The 12,454-nt window shown below is 48.7% G+C and overlaps 1 protein-coding gene across 3 annotated transcripts in view; it reads right to left on the bottom strand.

The window, feature by feature from the left end:
• acss3 (acyl-CoA synthetase short chain family member 3) overlaps positions 1 to 12,454 on the bottom strand; it is a 64,408-nt gene that overhangs the window by 40,344 nt on the left and 11,610 nt on the right. The window contains exon 1 of one of the 3 annotated variants that reach the window (XM_052029823.1): positions 3,754 to 3,870. The exons of 1 other annotated variant lie outside the window; for it this stretch is intronic. The gene's annotated coding sequence lies outside the window, so the exon portion shown is untranslated. Of the gene's footprint in view, positions 1 to 2,698; positions 3,212 to 3,753; positions 3,871 to 12,454 lie in introns of those variants that run through there. One more of the 3 variants, XM_052029826.1, reaches the window with a different exon arrangement.

Raw genomic sequence — 12,454 nt, 5'->3', positions numbered from 1 at the left:
GGCATGGGATCCAGGGAAACTTGGCTGTGTGGATTCAGAATTGGCTCGCCCATAGAAGACATAGGGTGGTGGTAGATGGAGCATATTCTGCCTGGAGGTCGGTGACCAGTGGTGTTCCGCAAGGATCTGTTCTGGGACCCCTGCTCTTTGTGATTTTTATAAATGACTTGAATGAGGATGAGGAAGGGTGAGTTAGTAAGTTTGCAGATGACATGAAGATTGGTGGTGTTGTGGATAGTGTAGAAGGTTGCTGTAGATTATAACAGGATATTGATAGGATGCAGAGCTGGGCTGAGAAGTGGCAAATGGAGTTCAACCTGGAAAAATGTGAAGCGATACACTTTGGAAGATCGAATTTGAAGGCAGGATACAAGGTTAATGGCAGGACCCTAAACAGTATGGAGGAACAGAGGGATCTTGGGGTCCACGTCCGTAGATCCCTCAAGGTTGCCACGCTGGTCGATAGGGTCGTTAAGGCAGCATATGGTGTGTTGGCCTTCATTAGTCGGGGTATTGAGTTCAAGAGCCGTGAGGTGATGTTGCAGCTCTATAGAACTCTGGTTAGACCACACTTGGAGTATTGTGTTCAGTTCTGGTCACCTCATTATAGGAAGGATGTGGAAGTTTTAGACAGGGTGCAGAGGAGATTTACCAGGATGTTGCATGGATTGGAGAGCATTGTCTTATGAGGATAGGTTGAGCGGGCTAGGGCTTTTCTCTTTGGAGAGAAGGAGGATGAGACGTGACTTGATAGAGGTGTACAAGATGATAAGAGGCATAGATCAAGTGAAGAGTTAGAGACATAATTTTAAGGTGATTGGAGGAAGATACAAGGGTGATATCAGGGGTAAGTTTTTTTTTACACAGAGGGTGGTGGGTACGTGGAACGCACTGCTGCAGAGGTTGTGGGGGCAGATACATTAGGGACATTTAAGAGACTCTTAGAAAGACACATGAATGATAGAGAAATGGGGGCTATGTGGGAGGGAAGGGTTAGGTAGATCTTAGAGCAGGATAAAATGTGGGCACAACATTGTGGGCCGAAGGACCTGTTCTTTAATGTTTTATGTTCTATGTGCTATGATACAAGCACAGAGAGTTCTGGGGGTGTTATGTATATGGTCCATGAAAGGGGGAGGGCAGGTTAAAAAAGCATATGGGATCCAGAGCAACAAAGGCACACAGCACAAGAGCAAGGAATTCATGAGGAATCTTTATAAACACTGACTGGTCATGACTGGTGTACTATGTCCAGTTCTGTGTGCTACACTTCAGGAAAATTTGAGAAATGACAGAGGGATTTACCAAATGATTCCAGGGATGAGGGGCTCTATTTTTGTGGATACACTGGAGAAGCGGAGGAAGTTCTCCTTAGAAAATGGGAGGTTGTGAGGAGATCCGATAGAGGTATTTAAAACCATGACTAGTTTAGAGTAGATTGAGAAAATGTTCCCATTGGCAGAGGAGCCAAGAACTAAGGGTCAGAAATGGAAACAGAAGGACCAAAAGTGACACAAGGAAATAAATCTTTCCAAAAGTACATGGTTAGGTTCTGGTATACGAACACAAATTGAGAGTTGGTTAACAAACAGAAAACAAAGAATGAGAATAAACAAGGGCCCAAGCAGAATTAAAACAAAGACTACTCCATGTATCCCACAAAAAGATATACTCGGCTTGGGTACATGCAGGTTCCTATTGCTACATCTTTGATCTGAAGAAAGTGAATGGAGCTGAAGATCTTGTTCACAGCTACAGCTGTCTTTTTATGTGGTACAGTTTTTGTTTCAGTTCTACTCAGGCCCCCTCCCTCTACTCTTTATCCAGTACATCGACAATTGTATGGGTGCTGCTTCCTGCACTCGGAAATATCATTATTTTTGCTGACAATTCCCATCCTGCTCTCACTTTCACACAGTCCATCACTACCTTTCCTACTTTGGATCTGTCTCCCACATAGGGGAGAGGCTGGGGCACAAATGTCCATTACAAGCCAACAAACTCTCACAACCACCTTCATCCCACCTGCCTCCTGTAAGGACTCCATTCTATTCTCCCTATTCCTGCATCTCTGTTGTATTTCCTCTGATGATGAGACTTTCTACAGCGTGCCTCTGAAATGTCATCTTCTGCCTCAACCTTGGCTTCCTCTCCACCATAGACAACACAGCCCTTGACTGCACTTCATCTATTTCCAACACCTCTGCTCTAAACATCTCTGCAGAATGGCCATTGCAAGGATAGAGCGTCATTGATCTTCACCTCTCATCCCACCAGCCTCTGTGTTTAATAGATCATCTTCACAATTTTGGTCACTTTCAATGAAATTCCACTACCAGACACATCTTGCCCTCACTGCTCTGCTCTTCCATCCCCACCAACCACTTCCTTTCTCATGCCAATTTCCCAGGCAACTGCAGGAGATGCATCACCTGTCCTGTTGCCTCGTCCCTTCCCACCATGTAGGGACCTGAGCAGTCTTTCCAGGTGAAGCAGCGACTCACTTGCAAGTCTTCCAATCCAGTGTACTGCATTATGCAGGTCGGGTGACCACTTTGTGGAACACCTGCACTCAGTCTGCAGAGGCTACACAGAGCTTCCTCTTACCTGCCACTTGATTCTCCATCCCACGCTAACCCATTGGCCACCCGCACTGTTATAATGAAGCCCAATGTAAGCTTACGGAAAAGCAACTCACCTTTCGTCTGGGCTTCTAGACTCGATACTGGATTCTATAACTCCAGGTAACTTGTTTTCTCTGTCTGTATCAGAATGGGCTCGATCATCCATCTGGGATATTGGCTTAGTTTTTCTCTCTCCATTAACAAAGTCCAATTTACTGGGCATGTCCCACAGGCCTGCATTCTGTAATGTTTACTTTCCTTTTTCATAAGAACATGATGAATACGAGAAAACAGGAGCAGAAGTGGGCCAATAGATCCCTTAAACCTGCCCTGCCATTCAATATGATCATAGCTGATCTATCCCAGGCCTCATCTCCTCTTCTTTGTCAGTTCCTCATAGCCCTCAGTTCCCTGTTTTTTCCCCAAAAATTTAACATATCCCCAATGATTTACCTTCCATAACTCTCTGGGGCAGAGAATTCCAGAGATTCGTCATCCTCAGCGAGAAGAACAGCTCGGTTTTAAATGAACACCCCCTGATCTTGTAACTATGTGCTCCTGTTTGAGATTCTCCCACTAGCGGAAACATCTCAACCTCTTGCCTATCACGCCCCTAAAGATCCTGTTTCAAACTGGCAGAATATTTAATTTCCTTAGCTGCTCATGATTGAGAGCGAGTGATTTCTCTCCAACTGCCCTCATTTCATTGGTTTAATGAACAAAGAATCGTGTTCTCCCTTCCATTATCCCATCGACCAGATAACCATGTTTACAGCTTAACCCAATGGCAACCTTGACCTCAACCTATCAGAGATATCCCCTTGTTCTAACTATCACCGTCCACTTTGCCAGCAACTTATTAACTAACATATTAACTCTCCTCCCCGGTTTTGATGAAGGGTTTTCAACATGAAACATTAACTCTTTCCACAGATGATGTCTGACCTGAGTTTTTCCAGTATTTTCAGTTTTTATTTCAAATTACCGTGTCCACATTTTTTTGATCTTCATTTTCTGTGACCAGCATTCTCTCTCCCTCTCTCTGAATGGAATCCACATAGTACCAGGGGAGAGTCCAGCACTTCAAAAAGAGTTGCTGTTCAAAATGGAAGCTTTTGTGGCGACTCACCGTCTAGTCGGGCGAACCAGCTCGGCAGTCAGGTCGCGCGGCGTCGGAGCGACGAGGCCCAAGATGGCGGCGGGCCTCGTCTTTCCGAGCGACAGGGAGAACCCGCGCGCGGGAAAGTCCTGATGACGTAGGACTTACGTCATTGCTGGTTGTTTTGGGTGGGAACATTCTCCCTTAAAGGGCCCGCGCAAGGCTGGAAAATAAACCAGTTCTGTTTGGCAATCCTCCGAGTAGAGTCTTGTTTTATTCCGCGGTACCAACCGCTACATTGGTGACCCCGACGGTCCAAACGACTTTTGGACCCGCGAAATGGACGACAGCGCAGCAGCCAACGCAGTGGCCCTCAAGCTGCCCACCTTTTGGACACTTCGGCCCAGCGTCTGGTTTGACCAGGCCGAAGCGCAATTCCACCTTCAGCAGATCACCTCCGACTCCATGAAGTACTACCATGTGGTTAGCTCCGTGGACCAGGAGACAGCTGCCCAGGTTGGAGACTTCATCCAGTCGCCTCCGGAGGAAGATAAGTACCCGGCTTTCAAAGACCTTTTAATCCGGACCTTCGGCCTCTCCCGTCGTGAGCGCGCCGCCCGCCTGCTTCATCTGGATGGCCTGGGGGACAGATCCCCATCCGCCCTAATGAATGAGATGCTGGCATTGGCCGAGGGACACAAGCCATGCCTGATGTTCGAACAGGCCTTCCTTGAACAGCTCCCCGATGACATCCACTTGTTGTTAGCTGACGCCGACTTCAGCAACCCCCGTGAGGTGGCCGCCCGGGCAGATGTCCTGTGGAGGGCCAAGCGCGAGAGCGGTTCGTCCGTCAGTCAAATCACCAGGCCGCGAGCCCAACGCCCGCCTCGCCCGGCCCCAGCAACCGAGCAGCCACGCCCCAGGAACGTAGACGACGACACGGGTGACCAGCTGTGCTTCTACCATCAGAGGTGGGGTGCGGAGGCCCATCGATGCCGCCCACCCTGCAAGTTTCAGGGAAACGCCAGGGCCAGCCGCCGCTGATGGCTACGGCGGCTGGCCGCCGACAGAGCCTCCTCTTCGTTCAGGACAAGAAATCTGGACGGCGTTTCCTCGTTGATACTGGAGCGGAGGTCAGTATTTTGCCCCCGACAGGCCGCGACACTCGTGACAGGCCACCAGGTCCTCTACTCAATGCCGCCAACGGTACAACGATACGGTCTTTCGGCACCCTTACGCTTCAATTACACTTTGGCAGCAGCCGTTTTACCTGGACCTTTACCCTTGCCACCGTCGCCCGACCACTCCTAGGAGCTGATTTCCTTCGGGCCCACAACCTGTTAGTTGACCTGCGAAGGAAGCAGTTAGTCCACTCTAGCACTCTCCGGACCTATCCCCTGGGAGAAATCAGCCCACCAGCCCCACGCCTGGACTCCATTTCCCTTTCTGGCGACGATTTCGCCAAGCTCCTAGCCGAATTCCCATCGATTTTGGCACCTTCGTTTACAAATTCTAGGCCCACACACGGGATACAACACCACATCATTACCACAGGGCCACCCCTTCATGCCCGAGCACGACGATTACCTCCAGACAAGCTCCGCCTGGCAAAGGAAGAGTTCCGTCACATGGAGGAGCTGGGGATTGTTCGCAGGTCAGACAGCCCCTGGGCCTCCCCCCTGCACACGGTCCCCAAAGCCACCGGAGGGTGGAGGCCCTGCGGCGACTACCGAAGGCTGAATGACGCCACCACCCCGGACCGCTATCCCATCCCTCACATCCAGGACTTCGCAGCGAACTTACACGGGGCCCGCATCTTTTCCAAAGTGGACCTCGTTAGGGGATACCACCAAATCCCGGTCCATCCGGATGACGTCCCCAAAACTGCGATTATCACCCCATTCGGCCTGTTCGAATTCCTTCGGATGCCGTTCGGCCTTAAGAACGCCGCGCAGACCTTCCAGCGGCTGATGGACGCGGTAGGCCGAGACCTGGACTTCGTGTTCATTTACTTGGACGACATACTGATCGCCAGCCGTAACCGCCAGGAACACCTTTCCCACCTCCGCCAGCTGTATTCCCGTCTCCGCGATTTCGGCCTCACGATTAACCCGTCCAAGTGCCAATTTGGACTTGACTCCATCGATTTCCTCGGCCACAAAATCACCAGTGACGGGGCAACACCCCTACCCTCCAAGGTGGATGCTATCCGCCATTTTGCCCGCCCCGACACAGTCAAAGGCCTACAGGAATTCCTTGGGATGGTCAACTTTTACCATCGTTTCATCCCTGCAGCAGCCCGTATCATGCGCCCTCTGTTCTCGCTGCTGGCTGGTAAGGGCAAGGACATCACCTGGACTGAGGAGGCTGCGGCTGCTTTCGTTAAGGCCAAAGACGCCCTGGCAGACGCCACAATGCTGGTACACCCCAGGACTGACGTCCCGACTGCCCTCATGGTAGACGCGTCCAACACCGCGGTGGGTGGGGTACTGGAACAGCGACTCGAAGGCCGCTGGCAACCCTTGGCATTTTTCAGCAAGCACCTTAGACCGCCCGAACTGAAGTACAGCGCTTTTGATCGGGAACTTCTAGCGCTGTATCTGGCGGTCCGGCATTTCCGATACTTTCTAAAAGGCAGGCCTTTCACCGCTTTCACCGATCATAAGCCTCTGCCTTCTCCAAAGTCTCCGATCCCTGGTCCGCTCGTCAGCAGAGACATTTATCCTACATTTCCGAGTTCACAACTGACATCCAACATGTCTCCGGAAAGGATAATGTCATTGCTGATGCACTTTCCAGACCAACCATCCACAACCTATCCTTGGGTGTCGACTACACGGCCCTAGCTGACGCACAGCAAGCCAACGACGAACTGCCCAGCTACAGAACCGCAGTCTCGGGTCTGCAGCTCCGAGATTTCTTGGTTGGTCCAGGTCAGCGGACCCTACTTTGCGACGTTGCAACTGGTCAGCCCCGCCCTATAGTCCCTGCAGCCTGGCGGAGACGCGTTTTTGACTCGGTACATGGGTTGGCGCACCCGTCCATCAGATCTACTGTCCGACTGGTTGCCAGCAAGTTTGTCTGGCATGGCCTGCGCAAACAGGTCAGTGAGTGGGCCAGGACTCGTCCGCACTGCCAGACGTCAAAAATCCAGCGACACACCAAGGTCCCACCACAGCAGTTCGAGCCTACCCGTAGGAGGTTCGACCACATACACGTTGACCTCGTGGGCCCTCTGCCGGTTTCAAGAGGAGCCCGGTACCTCCTTACCATCGTGGACCGGTTCACGAGGTGGCCTGAGGCAACCCCCCTGGCTGACATCACAACTGATTCCTGCGCCCGGGCGCTGCTCACAACTTGGGTCTCACGTTTTGGCGTTCCGGCCCCACATCACTTCAGACAGAGGCACCCAATTCACTTCCAGTCTCTGGGCTGCATTAGCGAACCTGCTAGGGACGCAGCTGCATACCACCACGGCCTACCATCCTCAATCAAACGGGTTGGTGGAACGTTTTCACCGCCATCTGAAATTGGCCTTGATGGCCCGCCTGATGGGTCCTAACTGGGTCGACGAGCTGCCTTGGGTCCTGCTCGGCATACGCACTGCCCCCAAAGAAGACCTCCGCACTTCGTCAGCTGAGCTTGTATACGGGGCGCCACTAGTTGTCCCCGGGGATTTCATACCTGCCCTTCGGGACCAAGGGGAACAACCCCCAGCAGTCCTACAAAGACTGCGCGAGAAGCTTGGCGCCTCGGCCCCGATTCCCACCTCACGGCACGGTCAAGCCCCATCCTGCCAGCCCAAGGAACTACGGGACTGTAAGTTTGTTTTCGTTCGCAGGGGCACACCTCGGGCGCCATTGCAACGACCATATGAGGGACCGTTCCGAGTCATACGGAATAACGGATCCACTTTTCTTTTGGACGTTGGAGGCAGGGAACAGGTTTTCACGGCGGACCGCCTCAAACCGGCCCATTTGGATCTGCAACAGCCTGTCGAGGTTGCCACGCCGCGACGCAGAGGCCGCCCCCCTAAGTGGCAGCTGGCACAGCCCATGGACCTTGGGGACTGTCTCGCCGGTTCTGGGGGGGGGTTGTGTGGCGACTCACCGTCTAGTCGGGCGAACTGGCTCGGCAGTCAGGTCACGCGGCGTCGGAGCGACGAGGCCCAAGATGGCGGCGGGCCTCGTCTTTCCGAGCGACGGGGAGAACCCGCGCGCGGGCAAGCCCTGATGACGTAGGACTTACGTCATTGCCGGTTGTTTTGGGCAGGAACATTCTCCCTTAAAGGGCCCGCGCAAGGCGGGAAAATAAACCAGTTCTGTTTGGCAATCCTCCGAGTAGAGTCTTGTTTTATTCCGCGGTAGCAACCGCTACACTTTAATAATTAGTTTACGTTTTACATGCTGCTCTGTTAAATACCATTTACATGTACATCAATTGAGAATAAAGCAGAAAAGTTATTTTGCCAGATGATATAATCCCTCAATTTCCCTCTTGGTTGAAAGCTGAACCCAAATAAAGCTTAACTATGCCAATGCACCTTACAGCAGTGACATACCATTTTATATACATATATAAACACATTCATATACAGTGAGGGACATAAGCATTGCTGCGAAGGCCAGTATTTTCTCCAAGCTATCCATGCAATTTAAGCCCAGCATTCCTGGAACTATTCCAGTAAAATGTTGCTGCACCTCCTTCCTAAGGTGCAATGCTGTTTTATAAAAAGTTTCTTCAATCAAATAATCTCTCATCATTCAGGGAGAAGAATCCCAGCTTCTACTGTCTGTCCATGAATGAAATACCTCTCCCCTGCAACCCTATTAAATCTTTTCTGCACTCTCTCCAAGCCTTCCTGCAGAGAAGTGACCAGAACTGGACATAATACAGGAATTGTCGCCAAACTAATGTGCGACAGCAGTTCAACTAAACCTCCTTATTTTTGTTCTTTGCACCTTGGTTTATAAAATTGACAACACAATATGACTTCTTAACTATTTCTCAACTCATTCTGACACTGTCAAAGATTTGTGCAAATACATCCCTTTCAATACCCCCTTTGTAAGAAATCCCTCTCCTCATTCTTCCTACCAGAATGCAGCACTTTTATTGGCCTCATTTTACTGATCATATACAAGAGATCTGGTAAAACAGAAGTCAATGGGCAACAAGGGAAAATGCTGGCTGCATTGGAGTCATCATCACACAAGGGCTGTGGTCTTTGGAGGTCAAACTTCCCCTACTCAGGCTTTCACTGTGGTTGTTACTCAGAACGGTGTCCTAGGCCCAGCCATCTTCAGTTCCTTCATCAATGACTCACTGTGATTGGGATACTGTATCAGGAAATAAAGGTGATTGCTGATGGTTCCACAACATTTAATTCAATTCACAACTCTCAGCAAATGAAGTAGGCCGAGCCTGAACGCAGCAAGACCTAGGGAATGTTCAGGCATCACCAAGTCACAACTGTACCACTGAAGTGTTGGGCAACGACCATCTCCAACAAGACAGAGTCTAATCAGCTACTTTTAACATTCAATGCAACTACCATCACCTTCCCAAGGGGTCACCATTTACTAGACACTCAAATGGATCAGCCATGTAAATACCATAGCTGCAAGAGGTTGGATATCCTGTGGTAAGTGACTCACCACCTGATACCCCAAAGCGTTTTCACATTGACAGGTACAAGTTAACAGTGTGATGGACTACCCTCCACTTGCCTTGATGAGTGCAGCGCCAACTACTCTTAAGAAGCTCATCATCATCTAGGTCAGAGCAGCCTGCTTTACTGGCACCCCATCCATTCATTCCCTTTACCATTGGCACACAATTGCTTCACCATCTCCAAAATGTGCTACAGTTACTCACCTGGGATACCCCAACACTACCTCCCAAACCTGTGATTGCTTTTAGCAAATCAGCATGTGAGATCACCACCACCTGCAGGTTCCCCTCCCAAGATGCACACCATCCTGATTTGGAAACATATCACCAATCTTTCTGAGTTTAAATCCTGGAACCCCCTCCCCAACACTACGGTGATTTAACAGAGTGGCTCAACCTCATCTCTCAAGGACAGTTACACTTGGCAACAAATGCAGGCCTTGCTAACATCTAGATTGCAAAAGGATGAATAAAGAAAGAAAACCATGAGACAGGTTTATAAGCAGAAGATTTTCTAATGTGAATTTAGCAGTAATTTGACTTTTCAAAGATGATAAGAGACCCACAACCTGGTCTTAAAACTTTAATTATTAATCAACCAGTATTTCAAAAAGGCAGTAATGCTCTCTTGCACAATCATACTATTAGTTAAAGATTAACAAGTAGGAACTGTAAAGCTGATCCTCATGTAGGAGGCAAAGTGGCTTGCATGGGGAAACCAGCTTGTTCCCACAAGATACTTTTGGCAATTACAAGTCATCACTGGGTGATAATAAATCATTATACCATTAAATGAGGAAAGAGTTATTGCAACACAAGCTTGGCAGTGCAATAAACACTGAGAAAGATACTGATCGATTTCAAGTGGATTTAGACAAGCTGGTGGATTGAGCAGACACGTGGAAGATAAAAGCTAGTGCAAAAATGTGCAAAATTATAAATTTTGGTGAGAAGAATTAGGAAGGGCACTACAACATGAAAGACGTACTGACTGCAGGAACAGCAAAATCTTGACATATATGTGGACAAACCTTTGAAGGTAGCAGTCAGGTTGAGAAAATGATTAAATAAGCATCTAAAAAAGCATCTGGGATCCTGAGCTACATAAACACAGGCACAAGGGAAAACGGTTTCCATTGGCAGAAATGGTGCAAGGTGGCCGGTAGTGTAGCGGTTAGCATAACGCTATTACAGCACCAGCGATCCGGGTTCAATTCCCGCCACTATCCTGTAAGGAGTTTGTACATTCTCCCCGTGTCTGTGTGGGTTTCCTTCGGCAGCTCCGGTTTCCTCCCATGTTCCAAAGACGTACAGGTTAGGAGCTGTGGGCATGCTATGTTGGCGCTGGAAGAATGGCGACACTTGCAGGCTGCCCCCAGCACATTCTCAGTAATGCAAAAAGATGCATTTCACTGTGTGTTTCGATGTATATGTAACTAATAAATAAATATCTTATCTTCTTGTTAAATGCGAGGTGGCAGATGGATCAGATTCACAAATATTAGGTGATTTGTTTTAGTAAGGAGAACAGAAAAATTGAATTAAAAAGGAACAACTTTTAATTGTTTGTGTTTGGACAGATTTTGAACAAGAATTAATGTTAGAAATTAAGATGCAGATAAAACAAGTTCCTTAAAATGCCAGTCACTTTGAAATAGTCTAGTTGCAGCTGTATAGGCCTTTGAGATCTGCAACACTTTCTCCAGCTTTGGCCTCCTCATCTCAAGGAGAAAATATTTGCTTTAGAGATCGTAATGTGCAATATTAAAGTTTTCTAGATCAATTCTTGGAATGATAAGGCAGGTCTATGAGTAGGGTTTGAATATTTATTTTTAAACCTAATTGGGAAATTTTTGTGTTTTTTTATTGGTGGTGCCAAAATTAGATATTTATGGCTTTTAAAAAGGACTGGATGCAAATACTCATACAATTTAGCGATAGTGCAGGGATCAAGGGAAGAGATGACAAGAGAGAGGTGGGTATGACCAATGTAAATGTCAGAGTACATCAAGTGACATTAAAGCAAGAGTTCTTCTCCAATTCCAGCAGCCAGAGCAACAGAGGGGAGGAGATAGCAGATTTTCCCCCAAAAGATTGTGTGATTAGCTAAATGTGTGGCAACTCAGCCAATGAGAGGACAGTAGAGTAAAGTGGAACAGCCATTTTGGAGGGGTCATAGTGAGAGTGGACTGGTATAGGGGTGGAAATCTGAGGCTTTGGTGAGGAGGCACAGCTGAGTAGCAGGTAAAAACAGGTAAGTTTTTTTATAATAGTTAAATAAAAAGATATCAAACTACAACTAATTAAATAAACCAGGGATGCAGCATCAGGTGATGTGTTATAGCTGCATGATGTGGGAGATGGTGGACCCCATTATGGTTCCTGGTGACCAAATCTGCAGCAGGTCCTGGTTGCTCAAGGAACTCGGGCTCAAAGTTGATGACCTGGAACCTAAGCATCAAACACTGTGACGCATCTGGGAGGGGGAGAGCTACCTGGATGCTGTGTTTCAGGAGGCAGTCACACCCATTAGATTAACTACTTCAAATTCGGGTTGTGATCAGGGACAAGAGGGTGTGACTGCAAGTGAGGCAGGTAGGGGGAATCCAAGAGGCAGTGCTGGAGGAGCCTCAGTCCTTGAGCTTGTCCAACAGGTCTGAGATTCTTGCTCCCTGTGTGGATGAGAGTCGGTGCTGTAGGAAGGATGAGCAACCGAACTGTGGCACCGTGGTTCAGGGAGCCATTCAGGAGGGGGCAAAGAAGAGAAATGTAGTTGTAACTGGGGATAGTATAGTCAGGGGAATAGACACAATTCTCTGTCGCAAGGATCGAGAGACCCAAAGGCTGTGTTGCCTGCCTGGCGCCCAGGTTCGGGACATCTCATCTGACCTGCAGAGGAATTTGGAGTGGGAGAGAAAAGATCCAGTTGTTATGGTCTATGTGGGTAGCAACAACGTAGATAGAACAAGGAAAAAGAGGTTCTGCTGAGGGAATTTGAGCAGTTAGGGGCTAAGTTAATAACAGAACCAAGAAAGTAATAATCTCTGGATTGCTACCT

The sequence above is a fragment of the Pristis pectinata genome, chromosome 15 (genome assembly GCF_009764475.1).
Source record: "Pristis pectinata isolate sPriPec2 chromosome 15, sPriPec2.1.pri, whole genome shotgun sequence".
NCBI lineage: Eukaryota > Metazoa > Chordata > Chondrichthyes > Rhinopristiformes > Pristidae > Pristis > Pristis pectinata.
This window is presented reverse-complemented; position numbering and strand designations above follow the sequence as displayed.